This window comes from Lissotriton vulgaris, chromosome 2_1, assembly GCF_964263255.1.
Source record: "Lissotriton vulgaris chromosome 2_1, aLisVul1.2, whole genome shotgun sequence".
NCBI classification, from domain to species: domain Eukaryota; kingdom Metazoa; phylum Chordata; class Amphibia; order Caudata; family Salamandridae; genus Lissotriton; species Lissotriton vulgaris.
In genome coordinates, this window is record NC_141687.1 from 610084740 (window position 1) to 610091166 (window position 6427).

The following is a 6427-nucleotide window of genomic DNA, read 5'->3' on the forward strand; positions in this document are numbered from 1 at the left end:
ACACAGTTGATGGACAGAATGTAGAATAATGTCATACATTCACCCCAGTACAAGGATCTGGGCCTATATCCATCTTTTTTTGCACTCCACACCACCCTGAGTTAGACACTGGCTATATGCAAATCAGCTCTGACCCTGTGCCTCATGGGAACAGTCCAGTCCGAACTACCAAGCCATGTCTTTCCCTGACCGGAATCAAGCATCCAAGGACCGGTTTCTGGCTATCAGCCTTCATCAGCCTGGATAGCTTGACTCCAGTGGTGTGGAGAGCCTGGGACTCACGTCTGAGTATACCCAGCACACTCGGGGAAAATTGCAAAAAACAGAGTTAATGGACAGAATGTAGAACAATGTCATCCATTCACCCCAGTACAAGGATCTGGGCCTAAATCCATCGTTTTTTTGCACTCCACACCACTCATGGGCTAGACACTGGCTATATGCAAATTAGCTCTGACTCTGTGCCTCATGGGAACAGTCCAGTCCGAACTACCAAACCATGTCTTTCCCAGACCGGAATCAAGCATCCAAGGACCGGTTTCAGGCTATCAGCCTTCATCAGCCTGGATAGCTTGACTCCAGTGGTGTGGCGAGAGCCTGGGACTCACGTCTGAGTATACCCAGCACACTCGGGGTGAAAATTGCAAAAAACACAGTTGATGGACAGAATGTAGAATAATGTCATACATTCACCCCAGTACAAGGATCTGGGCCTATATCCATCTTTTTTTGCACTCCACACCACCCTGAGTTAGACACTGGCTATATGCAAATCAGCTCTGACCCTGTGCCTCATGGGAACAGTCCAGTCCGAACTACCAAGCCATGTCTTTCCCAGACCGGAATCGAGCATCCAAGGACTGGTTTCTGGCTATCAGCCTTTATCAGCCTGGATAGCTTGACTCCAGTGGCGGGGAGAGCCTGGGACTCACATCTGAGTATACCCAGCACACTCGGGGTGACAATTGCAAAAAACACAGTTGATGGACAGAATGTAGAACAATGTCATATATTCCCCCCAATACAAGGATCTGGGCCTAAATCTATTGTTTTTTTGCACTCCACACCACCCTGGGTTAGACAATGGCTATATGCAAATCAGCTCTGACCCTGTGCCTCATGGGAACAGTCCAGTCTGAACTACCAAGCCATGTCTTTCCCAGACCGGAATCAAGCATCCAAGGACCGGTGTCTGGCTATCAGCCTTCATCAGCCTGGATAGCTTGACTCCAGTGGTGTGGAGAGCCTGGGACTCACGTCTGAGTATACCCAGCACACTCGGGGTGAAAATTGCAAAAAACACAGTTGATGGACAGAATGTAGAAGAATGTCATACATTCACCCCAGTACAAGGATCTGGGCCTAAATCCATCGTTTTTTTGCACTCCACACCACCCTGGGTTAGACACTGGCTATATGCAAATCAGCTCTGACCCTGTGCCTCATGGGAACAGTCCAGTCCGAACTACCAAGCCATGTCTTTCCCAGACCGGAATCAAGCATCCAAGGACCGGTTTCTGGCTATCAGCCTTCATCAGCCTGGATAGCTTGACTCCAGTGGTGTGGAGAGCCCGGGACTCACGCCTGAGTATACCCAGCACACTCGGGGTGAAAATTGCAAAAAACACAGTTGATGGACAGAATGTAGAACAATGTCATACATTTACCCAGTACAAAGATCTGGGCCTAAATCCATCATTGTTTTGCACTCCACACCACCCTGGGTTAGACACTGGCTATATGCAAATTAGCTCTGACTCTGTGCCTCATGGGAACAGTCCAGTCCGAACTACCAAACCATGTCTTTCCCAGACCGGAATCAAGCATCCAAGGACCGGTTTCAGGCTATCAGCCTTCATCAGCCTGGATAGCTTGACTCCAGTGGTGTGGCGAGAGCCTGGGACTCACGTCTGAGTATACCCAGCACACTCGGGGTGAAAATTGCAAAAAACACAGTTGATGGACAGAATGTAGAAGAATGTCATACATTCACCCCAGTACAAGGATCTGGGCCTAAATCCATCGTTTTTTTGCACTCCACACCACCCTGGGTTAGACACTGGCTATTTGCAAATCAGCTCTGACCCAGTGCCTCATGGGAACAGTCCAGTCCGAACTACCAAGCCATGTCTTTCCCAGACCGGAATCAAGCATCCAAGGATCGGTTTCTGGCTATCAGCCTTCATCAGCCTGGATAGCTTGACTCCAGTGGTGTGGAGAGCCTGGGACTCACGTCTGAGTATACCCAGCACACTCTGGGTGAAAATTGCAAAAAACACAGTTGATGGACAGAATGTAGAACAATGTCATACATTTACCCAGTACAAGGATCTGGGCCTAAATCCATCATTTTTTTGCACTCCACACCACCCTGGGTTAGACACTGGCTATATGCAAATCAGCTCTGACCCTGTGCCTCATAGAAACAGTCCAGTCCGAACTACCAAGCCATGTCTTTCCCAGACCGGAATCAAGCATCCAAGGACCGGTTTCTGGCTATCAGCCTTTATCAGCCTGGATAGCTTGACTCCAGTGGTGTGGAGAGTCTGGGACTCACGTCTGAGTATACCCAGCACACTCGGGTGAAAATTGCAAAAAACACAGTTGATGGACAGCATGTAGAACAATGTCATACATTTACCCAGTACAAGGATCTGGGCCTAAATCCAACATTTTTTTGCACTCCACACCACCCTGGGTTAGACACTGGCTATATGCAAAACAGCTCTGACCCTGTGCCTCATGGAAACAGTCCAGTCCGAACTACCAAGCCATGTCTTTCCCAGACCGGAATCAAGCATCCAAGGACCAGTTTCTGGCTATCAGCCTTCATCAGCCGGGATAGCTTGACTCCAGTGGTGTGGAGAGCCTGGGACTCACGTCTGAGTATACCCAGCACACTCGGGTGAAAATTGCAAAAAACACAGTTGATGGACAGAATGTAGAACAATGTCATACATTCACCCCAGTACAAGGATCTGGGCCTAAATCCATTGTTTTTTTGCACTCCACACCACGCTGGGTTAGACACTGGCTATATGCAAATCAGCTCGGACCCTGTGCCTCATGGGAACAGTCCAGTCTGAACTACCAAGCACTGTCTTTCCCAGACCGGAATCAAGCATCCAAGGACCGGTTTCTGGCTATCAGCCTTCCTCAGCCTGGATAGCTTGACTCCAGTGGTGTGGAGAGCCTGGGACTCACGTCTGAGTATACCCAGCACACTCGGGTGAAAATTGCAAAAAACACAGTTAATGGACAGAATGTAGAACAATGTCATCCATTCATCCCAGTACAAGGATCTGGGCCTAAATCTATTGTTTTTTTGCACTCCACACCACCCTGGGTTAGACAATGGCTATATGCAAATCAGCTCTGACCCTGTGCCTCATGGGAACAGTCCAGTCTGAACTACCAAGCCATGTCTTTCCCAGACCGGAATCAAGCATCCAAGGACCGGTTTCTGGCTATCAGCCTTCATCAGCCTGGATAGCTTGACTCCAGTGGTGTGGAGAGCCTGGGACTCACGTCTGAGTATACCCAGCACACTCGGGGTGAAAATTGCAAAATACACAGTTGATGGACAGAATGTAGTAGAATGTCATACATTCACACCAGTACAAGGATCTGGGCCTAAATCCATCGTTTTGTTGCACTCCACACCACCCTGGGTTAGACACTGGCTATATGCAAATCAGCTCTGACCCTGTGCCTCATGGGAACAGTCCAGTCCGAACTACCAAGCCATGTCTTTCCCAGACCGGAATCAAGCATCCAAGGACCGGTTTCTGGCTATCAGCCTTCATCAGCCTGGATAGCTTGACTCCAGTGGTGTGGAGAGCCTGGGACTCACGTCTGAGTATACCCAGCACACTCGGGGTGAAAATTGCAAAAAACACAGTTGATGGACAGAATGTAGAAGAATGTCATACATTCACCCCAGTACAAGGATCTGGGCCTAAATCCATTGTTTTTTTGCACTCCACACGACCCTGGGTTAGACACTGGCTATATGCAAATCAGCTCTGACCCTGTGCCTCATGGGAACAGTCCAGTCCGAACTACCAAGCCATGTCTTTCCCTGACCGGAATCAAGCATCCAAGGACCGGTTTCTGGCTATCAGCCTTCATCAGCCTGGATAGCTTGACTCCAGTGGTGTGGAGAGCCTGGGACTCACGTCTGAGTATACCCAGCACACTCGGGGTGAAAATTGCAAAAAACACAGTTGATGGACAGAATGTAGAAGAATGTCATACATTCACCCCAGTACAAGGATCTGGGCCTAAATCCATCGTTTTTTTGCACTCCACACCACCCTGGGTTAGACACTGGCTATATGCAAATCAGCTCTGACCCTGTGCCTCATGGGAACAGTCCAGTCCGAACTACCAAGCCATGTCTTTCCCTGACCGGAATCAAGCATCCAAGGACCGGTTTCTGGCTATCATCCATCATCAGCCTGGATAGCTTGACTCCAGTGGTGTGGAGAGCCCGGGACTCACGTCTGAGTATACCCAGCACACTCGGGGTGAAAATTGCAAAAAACACAGTTGATGGACAGAATGTAGAACAATGTCATACATTTACCCAGTACAAAGATCTGGGCCTAAATCCATCATTTTTTTGCACTCCACACCACCCTGGGTTAGACACTGGCTATATGCAAATCAGCTCTGACCCTGTGCCTCATAGAAACAGTCCAGTCCGAACTACCAAGCCATGTCTTTCCCAGACCGGAATCAAGCATCCAAGGACCGGTTTCTGGCTATCAGCCTTTATCAGCCTGGATAGCTTGACTCCAGTGGTGTGGAGAGCCTGGGACTCACGTCTGAGTATACCCAGCACACTCGGGTGAAAATTGCAAAAAACACAGTTGATGGACAGCATGTAGAACAATGTCATACATTTACCCAGTACAAGGATCTGGGCCTAAATCCAACATTTTTTTGCACTCCACACCACCCTGGGTTAGACACTGGCTATATGCAAAACAGCTCTGACCCTGTGCCTCATGGAAACAGTCCAGTCCGAACTACCAAGCCATGTCTTTCCCAGACCGGAATCAAGCATCCAAGGACCGGTTTCTGGATATCAGCCTTCATCAGCCGGGATAGCTTGACTCCAGTGGTGTGGAGAGCCTGGGACTCACGTCTGAGTATACCCAGCACACTCGGGTGAAAATTGCAAAAAACACAGTTGATGGACAGAATGTAGAACAATGTCATACATTCACCCCAGTACAAGGATCTGGGCCTAAATCCATTGTTTTTTTGCACTCCACACCACCCTGGGTTAGACACTGGCTATATGCAAATCAGCTCTGACCCTGTGCCTCATGGGAACAGTCCAGTCTGAACTACCAAGCCATGTCTTTCCCAGACCGGAATCAAGCATCCAAGGACCGGTTTCTGGCTATCAGCCTTCATCAGCCTGGATAGCTTGACTCCAGTGGTGTGGCGAGAGCCTGGGACTCACGTCTGAGTATACCCAGCACACTCGGGGTGAAAATTGCAAAAAACACAGTTGATGGACAGAATGTAGAATAATGTCATACATTCACCCCAGTACAAGGATCTGGGCCTATATCCATCTTTTTTTGCACTCCACACCACCCTGAGTTAGACACTGGCTATATGCAAATCAGCTCTGACCCTGTGCCTCATGGGAACAGTCCAGTCCGAACTACCAAGCCATGTCTTTCCCAGACCGGAATGAAGCATCCAAGGACTGGTTTCTGGCTATCATCCATCATCAGCCTGGATAGCTTGACTCCAGTGGTGTGGAGAGCCCGGGACTCACGTCTGAGTATACCCAGCACACTCGGGGTGAAAATTGCAAAAAACACAGTTGATGGACAGAATGTAGAACAATGTCATACATTTACCCAGTACAAAGATCTGGGCCTAAATCCATCATTTTTTTGCACTCCACACCACCCTGGGTTAGACACTGGCTATATGCAAATCAGCTCTGACCCTGTGCCTCATAGAAACAGTCCAGTCCGAACTACCAAGCCATGTCTTTCCCAGACCGGAATCAAGCATCCAAGGACCGGTTTCTGGCTATCAGCCTTTATCAGCCTGGATAGCTTGACTCCAGTGGTGTGGAGAGCCTGGGACTCACGTCTGAGTATACCCAGCACACTCGGGTGAAAATTGCAAAAAACACAGTTGATGGACAGCATGTAGAACAATGTCATACATTTACCCAGTACAAGGATCTGGGCCTAAATCCAACATTTTTTTGCACTCCACACCACCCTGGGTTAGACACTGGCTATATGCAAAACAGCTCTGACCCTGTGCCTCATGGAAACAGTCCAGTCCGAACTACCAAGCCATGTCTTTCCCAGACCGGAATCAAGCATCCAAGGACCGGTTTCTGGATATCAGCCTTCATCAGCCGGGATAGCTTGACTCCAGTGGT